This window comes from Macaca thibetana, chromosome 1 (genome assembly GCF_024542745.1).
Source record: "Macaca thibetana thibetana isolate TM-01 chromosome 1, ASM2454274v1, whole genome shotgun sequence".
NCBI classification, from domain to species: domain Eukaryota; kingdom Metazoa; phylum Chordata; class Mammalia; order Primates; family Cercopithecidae; genus Macaca; species Macaca thibetana.
This window is the reverse complement of record NC_065578.1, coordinates 170938664-170946493: the sequence shown is the minus strand read 5'-3', so window position 1 is coordinate 170946493 and position 7830 is coordinate 170938664.

Here is a 7830-nt window from a genome sequence, read left to right as displayed (position 1 = left end):
CACTCAGGAAATGAGGTGGGAGGATTGCTTGAGCCTAAGAGTCCAAGGTTGCAATGAGCTATATTTTTACTACTGCACTCCAGCCTAGGTGACAAAGAGAGATCCTGTCTCTAAATTTTATTTTTTAAAAGAGTGATTTTTTTAATTTGGTCTTTCAATTGACTTTGCCAATGAGGAACTCATCAACTCAAATTTCAAAGAGCTCCAGCAATATTTTCTAAGACAGGGTCTTGACCATTAAATTATCTTCACTTTCCTTCTGTCAAAATTCAAGTTTATCAATTTTCAGGAGGTTGCCCTAGGCTAAATATAAGAGAAATATTTCGGTTTTAAACAGTTATTTTTTCCTTTATGTTGCAAGAAACCTCAAGAGAAACATCACATAAACCCAGAGAAAAAGAAAATAAACTTTTAAAGTAAAATATTAGCTTTCCTAACAATTTTACTATTTCTATATAAATATTCACAAATGTGTACAGTAGACAAGTTTATATATGTATAGTATACATACATGATACATATGCAGTTAATTCTTGAGTAAAATGAATTTGAACTGCATGTGTCCACTTATACATAGATTTTTTTCAATACAAATTACACTGAGTGTGCCTGCTTCTCCTGCCTTCCCACCTTCTCTACCTCTTCCATCTCTGCCACACCTGAGACAGCAAAACCAACCTGTACTCTTCATCCTCCGACTCAGCCTACTCAGCGTGACAACCATGAGGATGAAGACCTTTATGACTATTCATTTCCATTTAATATATATTTTATCTTCTTAAAATATAATTTCTCTTCCTTATGATTTTCTTAATAACATTTTCTTTTCTCTTATTTATTATAATAATACATTATACAGTACATGTAACATATAAAATATGTGTCAATCAACTGTTTATGTTATTGGTAAGCTTTCAGTCAAAAGTAGGGTCTTGGTAGCTGAAGTTTTGGGGAGTCAGAGTTATATATGAATTTTTGACTATGCAATTGATCAGCACTCCTAACACCTGCATCATTCAAGTATCAAAAGCACATCTATTTATCTAGTTTATATACATATAATGTATGTATACTATACATATACAATTGCACATAAACTTTATGTGTACGATTTGCATATACACTATAGGTACTATATATATAAAATCATGTTTCTTGCATTTATGTCATTATGTATCATCATAAACAAAACCTAACGCCATTATAATTGTATTTTCAGCTTTCAAGTGCAGAAAACTAAGGGAATATATACAAGTTCAGTCTCTCAGATCCCAATCACAATAACAACTTCAAGTCTGAAAAGATTTTTCAGTATTCATCTTTTTTCTTCTGTATAGTCATCAACTCAGGATATTCTTCTAGATAATATAATGTTTCCAGACTATAATATTGAAAATTTTGAAAGGAGCACTTAAGTTTTTCAGTATATATAACACATAAATTCTACGTATATTTAGCTATGGTCTTATCAACGATGATGAGAAAGACTTATCAGAAATATTCAAGCTCCTCACAGGTGCTCATAGCTGAGAAGGAACAGGTTGAAGCTCATTTACTGAAGGTCTACAGACTACAGGTGAAGGAAATGATTTACATTCATTCAAGTTGGAAAAACAAATGAAAAAGAGAAGACGTGATTTTTGGCTAAGCTTAAACTGTGTACTTATTTTCCTCACATTATTTTAGCCATAGAACTGAAACAAATGGTATACAAAAAAAAAAAAAAAAAAAAAAACTGGGAGATGAACTGAATGTAGTCCACGTAGCCATGTATGTTATAAAGTGAATGTCGTATTCGAACAAAATAAGCAAGGAAAAAAGGACAATAAGAATCTCACTTTAAAGTGTTTTCCTCATAATTTCTATATGTTTCTATTATTATTTAATGCTATGTTGTGCACTTATTACACAAAATATAAGCAATCAGTAAGTTTTTTTGGAATTAAGTAATACTTTTTTGTGTGACAAGAAACAGGGAGTAATATATTTTCAACCAGAGAAATATTTCTTTCCAGGGAATTTGGCTATTTCAGTTGTTTTTCATGATAGGATTCAGATATCTACAAGAAATGGGATATAAAGAATTATCACCAGGAAGCATTTAAACACATAGGTAACATGTTTCTTGATTTGATTTGTTTGGTTGTATATGCATATGGTGCAGGTTACATGTATATGTATATGGTACAAACACAAGCATTATATTGTTTAATGACCCTTACGTTTTTTAAAAAAGAGAAAAAATTAGAGTAAGATTTCCCCAGAATTAAGAGCTAGTAAAAAGTGTGATCCTTATCCTAATATGTCTTAGTATATCAGGTAAAAAACAAAACAAACAAATAAAAACTGTATTCCACTGTGTTTATCTCATAATGTTCTTTCAAAACTTTTAGAGCTCATTTTGTGCTCTAAATGGCTTTGTTTAGTGCAGCATCTCGAATAGAATAATCTCACTTCTGCCTTCATCACCACAGTCCTGTTCTTTTACCCTCTTAATACGATATAGACACTGGTTAAAAATGTAAACGAGTGAATGAGGAAAGCCTTCTGCCTAACTTGCAAAGAGTCTCAAGGGATCTTTTACCTGGAATAGTCAAGTGTTTATGAAGTGACAGAAAATGTATGAGTGTTATTCTATTAACAATTACGAAAAGAGTAATCAGTTCAATTTCCAAGTAAATATTTACTGAAGTATAGCACATATACAGAAAGGTAAACAAATTGCGATAACTTTATAAAGTGCACATTCCTGTGTAAAATCATCAAGATCAAGGAAGAAAAAATTACCATCTTTCTAGAAGCCTCCCTCATGACCTCCTTCAGTCAATACCTCTCCTAAAGGTATTATTTCTGCCTCCATAGATCAGTTTTGACTGCTTTTGAACTTTATATAAATAAAATTAAATTATAATATTTACTTGTGACTAGTTTTTTTTTTTTTTTTTTTTTTTTTTGTATATATATTTTGACGGAGTGTTACTCTGTCGTGCAGGATGGAGTGAAGTGGTGCCATCATGACTCACTGAAACTTCCACCTCGTGGGTTCAAGTGATTCTCCTGCTTCAGCCTCCAGAGTAGCTGGGACTACAGGCGTGCACCACCATGCCCAGCTAATTTTTTTTTTTTTTTTTTTTTTGAGAGATGATGTTTCATCATATTGGCCAGACTGGTGTCGAACTCCTGGCCTCAAGCAGTCCTCCAGGATTTGCCTCCCAAAGTGCTGGGATTACAGGCGTCAGCCACCGCACTCAGCCTCAATATAATCTGTAATGGATTCATGTTGTTACATGTAGCAAGAGGTCATTCTTTTTCATTGCTGTATTCTTTGTATGAATATTCCACAATGTATTTATTCTTTCTTTCACAAATGAACACTTGGATTGTTTCTAGTATAGCGTTTTTACAAATAACATTGTTGATGAAATTCTGATGCATATCTTTTGGTATACACATGTATGCAGTTGTTTTGGATAGATACCTAGGAAAGAAATTACCAGGTCATAAGGTTTGCAGATGTTCAGCTTTAAAAGATGTTTCCAATCAGTTTTCCAAGATGGTTGTAACAATGCACACATCCATCAAATCTGTGTAAGGGTTCCTGTTGCTCCACAGTCTTGTTTTTAAATTTTAGACATATGGTGGATATACAATGATTTCATTTTTATTTCTCTAATGACCAATATTGGTGAGCATTTTTCATATGTTTATTGACTATTTAGTATATTCTGTGATGAAATGTGCTAGCCTTTTCCCTCCGTTGAATTAGTGGGACTATAAACCTTATTCTTAATTTGTAAGAGTTCCCTATATATGATGCATGTGCAACTTCTGTCAGATTAACTATTGCAAATATTTTCTCCAACTCTGTGTCTTGTACCTTCTTTCACCCAGTGAGTTTTATTTATTTATTTATTCATTCATTCATTCATTTAAGACAGAGTCTTTCTCTGTTGCCCAGGCTGGAGTGCAGTGATGAGACCACGGCTCATTGCAAGCTCAATCTCTCAGGCTTAAGTGAAACTTCCACTATACCTCCTGAGTAGCTGGGACTACAGGTGCATGCCACCACACTGGGCTAATTTTTAAATTTTTGTAGAGATGCTATTTCACTTTGTTGCACAGGCTAGTCTCAAACTCCTGGGTCAATGCAATCCTACCACTTTGGCCTCCCAAAGTGCTGGGATCACCATGTGCAGCTGAATTGATTTTTTTCCATTATTTTATACACAGAAAAAGAGAAAAAAACCTTCTTTACATGGCAACAGACAGCCATAGTAAAAAGAGAAGACATGTTAAGTTTCTGATCTCTAGGAGGAGCTCAATAAATATATGTTGAATTAATCAATAAATGATGGCACATCTTTTAGTTCTGTTCAATAAAACCCTTATCAAACTATTTTGCCTCACTATTTTGTTCAACATAGTAACAGCAGTTTTCTAGGAAAAATAATCATGATTAGGAGAATTTTTTAAATATCTCAGAGGTTTGTGAATTTCCCACTGACCAAAGAAGAGAAGCATGATATCATTCTTGAAATTTTTAAAAACCTGTTGACAGGTATTTTTGAAACTATAAATCCATGTAAATATAACATACACTGTTTATTTTCAACATTAATTTTATTTCTGAAAGATATAATTAAGGAAATAAACATTGAGAAAAAATATTAAGTAGTAGAACATAAAATGGAAAACAATTGTATCTCATTGGAGGTACTTAGGACTTTGAAACAAGAATATTTACGTTAAAAGCAATGTTCACAATCATTCTTAACAGATATAAGATGATGACTACTCAATTACCATTTATAACTTAAAAAATGAAACTCTTTTCAAACTGCCTTGGGAATTGTACTGGATTAAACTAAATTTATTAAAACCTGGATAAAAGTCTCCATAGCAAGCATGGATGTGAATAAAACACTATATGTACGAACAATTTATTTTTCACTTTGAAAATTGAATGGTTGAAGGAATATACATAAGTCTATATAAACAAAGTAACCATTTAAAAAAGCCATTTTCATTTAAATACTTCCTATAGCCCTTAAATTTCAATAGTTTCAGTATATTAGGGAATCTATTAACATTTTGTCTTGTCAACTCTATCATGTCATAATATATATTACTTCTCAAGGTAAAATAATAAAAAGGATCATTTAAGAAATGAGACACTCCTTAAAGACTAGCCTTTAAGAGTGGCATAAAACAAGTGTATCTGCAATAATTTCACTCATATGGTCAACCACTGACATCTATTGGCAAAAATACACAGGCAAGGTTTTGTTAACTTATAAAAGCAGATAAGATTTTTAAAAAATTTTTGTGGGAACATAGAAGATGTATATATTTATGGAATACATGAGATATTTTGATGCAGGCATAGTTTCATTTTTTCATGAACATCCACAGACTTTTCATTCCCCTTACGCCATCCTTTCTCCCTAACTTCCCTCTCCCACTGAGTACTGCTTCCTTGACCTTTTATCTAGTGACCCTTCTCCAGTATTTTAACACTTCAAGACAATAATGCATTATCAAGGTGCCCATTACATTAGCCAGCTTCTGGGGATAACATAATTCATTTATACACTTAATAAATATTTTTAAGAACCTCTACATGCTATAAACTGTTTTAGGTGCTATGATAAAAAAGTAAAAGACAAAAATCTAAGCTTACCTGGAGTTTTCCATTCAAGTAGTCAAGCAGTAAGAGAGAAAATAAACAGAAAAATAAAATAAATGCTACAGTACACCAGTTGGTAATAAGTGCTATTATATGTTGTGAATAAAATAAAGTGGGGAAGGAGAAAAAAACAATTAGGAAGGAGAAGCTGCAGTGCGTTAACCATGTTAAGTGTACTGGTCAGAGAAGCCTTCATTTGACATTTAAGTAAATCGGGTGTGCTAGTAAGCCATGGGAATAGCTAGCTGGGGAAGGAATACTCAGAAAGAAGGAAAAGCAAGTGTAAAGACGCTTAGGAATAAGGGTGCTTGGACAAGTAGGAAGGCAGCAAGGAGACCAATGTGCCCAGAGTGGAGCAAGCAAAAAGTTGTGTAATGGGAAACCATATCAGAGAGGTGGATAGGGACACATTCTGTAGGGATGTTCAGGCCACTCCAGGACATGGCTTTTTTTTTTTTTTTTTTTTTTTTTTTTTTTTTTTTTTTTTTTTTTCCAGATGCAGTCTCACTCTGTTGACCAGGTTGGAATGCAGTGGCACAATCTCGGGTCACTGCAGCCTCCACCTCACGGGTTCAAGCAATTCTCCTGCCTCAGTAGCTCAGTAGCTGGTGGCTGGGATTACAGGTGCCTGCCATTACACTCGGCTAATTTTTTGTATTTTTAGTAGAGACATGGTTTCACCATGTTGGCCAGGCTGGTCTCAAACTCCTGACCTCAAGTGATCCGCCCACCTCGGCCTCCCAAAGTGCTGGGATTACGGGTGTGAGCTTGTGCCCAGCCAACATGGATTTCACTCCGAGCAAGACGGAAAGCCAGGGGAATGTGTGAGTGGATGAGTGATATGATCTGACTTGCATTTTACAAGTATCCCTCAAGTGGCCACACTGAGAAAACACTACAGGACTAAAACCCAGAAAGCACAGAGATAGCTCAGAGACAACTGTAGTAATCCAGGGAAGAGGCAGTTTAGGCTTAAATCAATATAATGAAGATAGAGGTGAGTGAGTAAAGACATGATTATATTTTGAAACTGGAATCAAACAGGTTTGATAAGTGAATGGAAAGGGGGAATGGAAGAAAAAGAAGAGGAAAAGAAATAGTCTGTTAGCAAAGCCAAAGTTACTTCCTCTCTGTAAGTACAGAAAAACCATAATGGGAAAGCCTGAGATTATTCTTTACTTTTTTGCACTTACATATGTGATAAGTTAATATAGTAAAAGAATCTTGTAACATTCTGAACTCAAAGACATTGAATTACTTTTTCATAAGATTTTTATGGCCATGGGTGTTACAAATGGAAAAGTCCATTATCTTTTCAAGTATATTTTAGATACATTACAAAACACATGATTTCAATTTATCATAACACTATAGAATTGAATTGTTTCCCATGAGCATTTGATAAATGTGTTTTCCAAAGGCTCTTCAAGTCATAAGACATTAATTATTAGATCCCCATTTAACTATAAAATTCTAATTGATAAGACTACTTAGAAAAAATACAATATGGTATTCTAATTAGAGCATCAATACTATATCCAGATTTAAATCACTAAGGAGGTATAGACCTTCAATGATAACATATTTCAATACTGTTTGTAATTTGGAGACTTGATTTATTTCAAAAGTATTTGTTGGCTAAGTTAACTGATAGCCACCTCTGCATCAATTATGAGATCCGGACATGCAATCAGCAGCTCCACATGAGACACTCTGGGTGGCACACTCTAATTTCCTTGTATTTCCTCCCACTCTTTTTATATATCTAAAATTGGCCATATATCTTCTGGCAAGCTACTGCTTTATCTACCAGATACAGAACTTCTTAGAACAGTTCTAAATTCTATCCTTCAAAACATTTTCTTGAACTTTTTGGCAAAATATTTTTTATTCAAAAACCTATCTCTTTACTTTTTTTTCTTTTCTCTTTTATTATACCTTTTCTTTTACGATATTGTTTCCTTAGACAATTAATCCAAATTCATTCTTTCCTCTCTCTGACCACTATATTCACTTTATGTGCTTAAATTATTCAATTCTAAGTGCAGCTATCTTGGAAATCAATAAACTTATTTTACAGAGTATTTCCAATGAAAATAATTCTGTTTAAAACTGTAGTGTATGTGTGCATGTGTGTGTAGTCT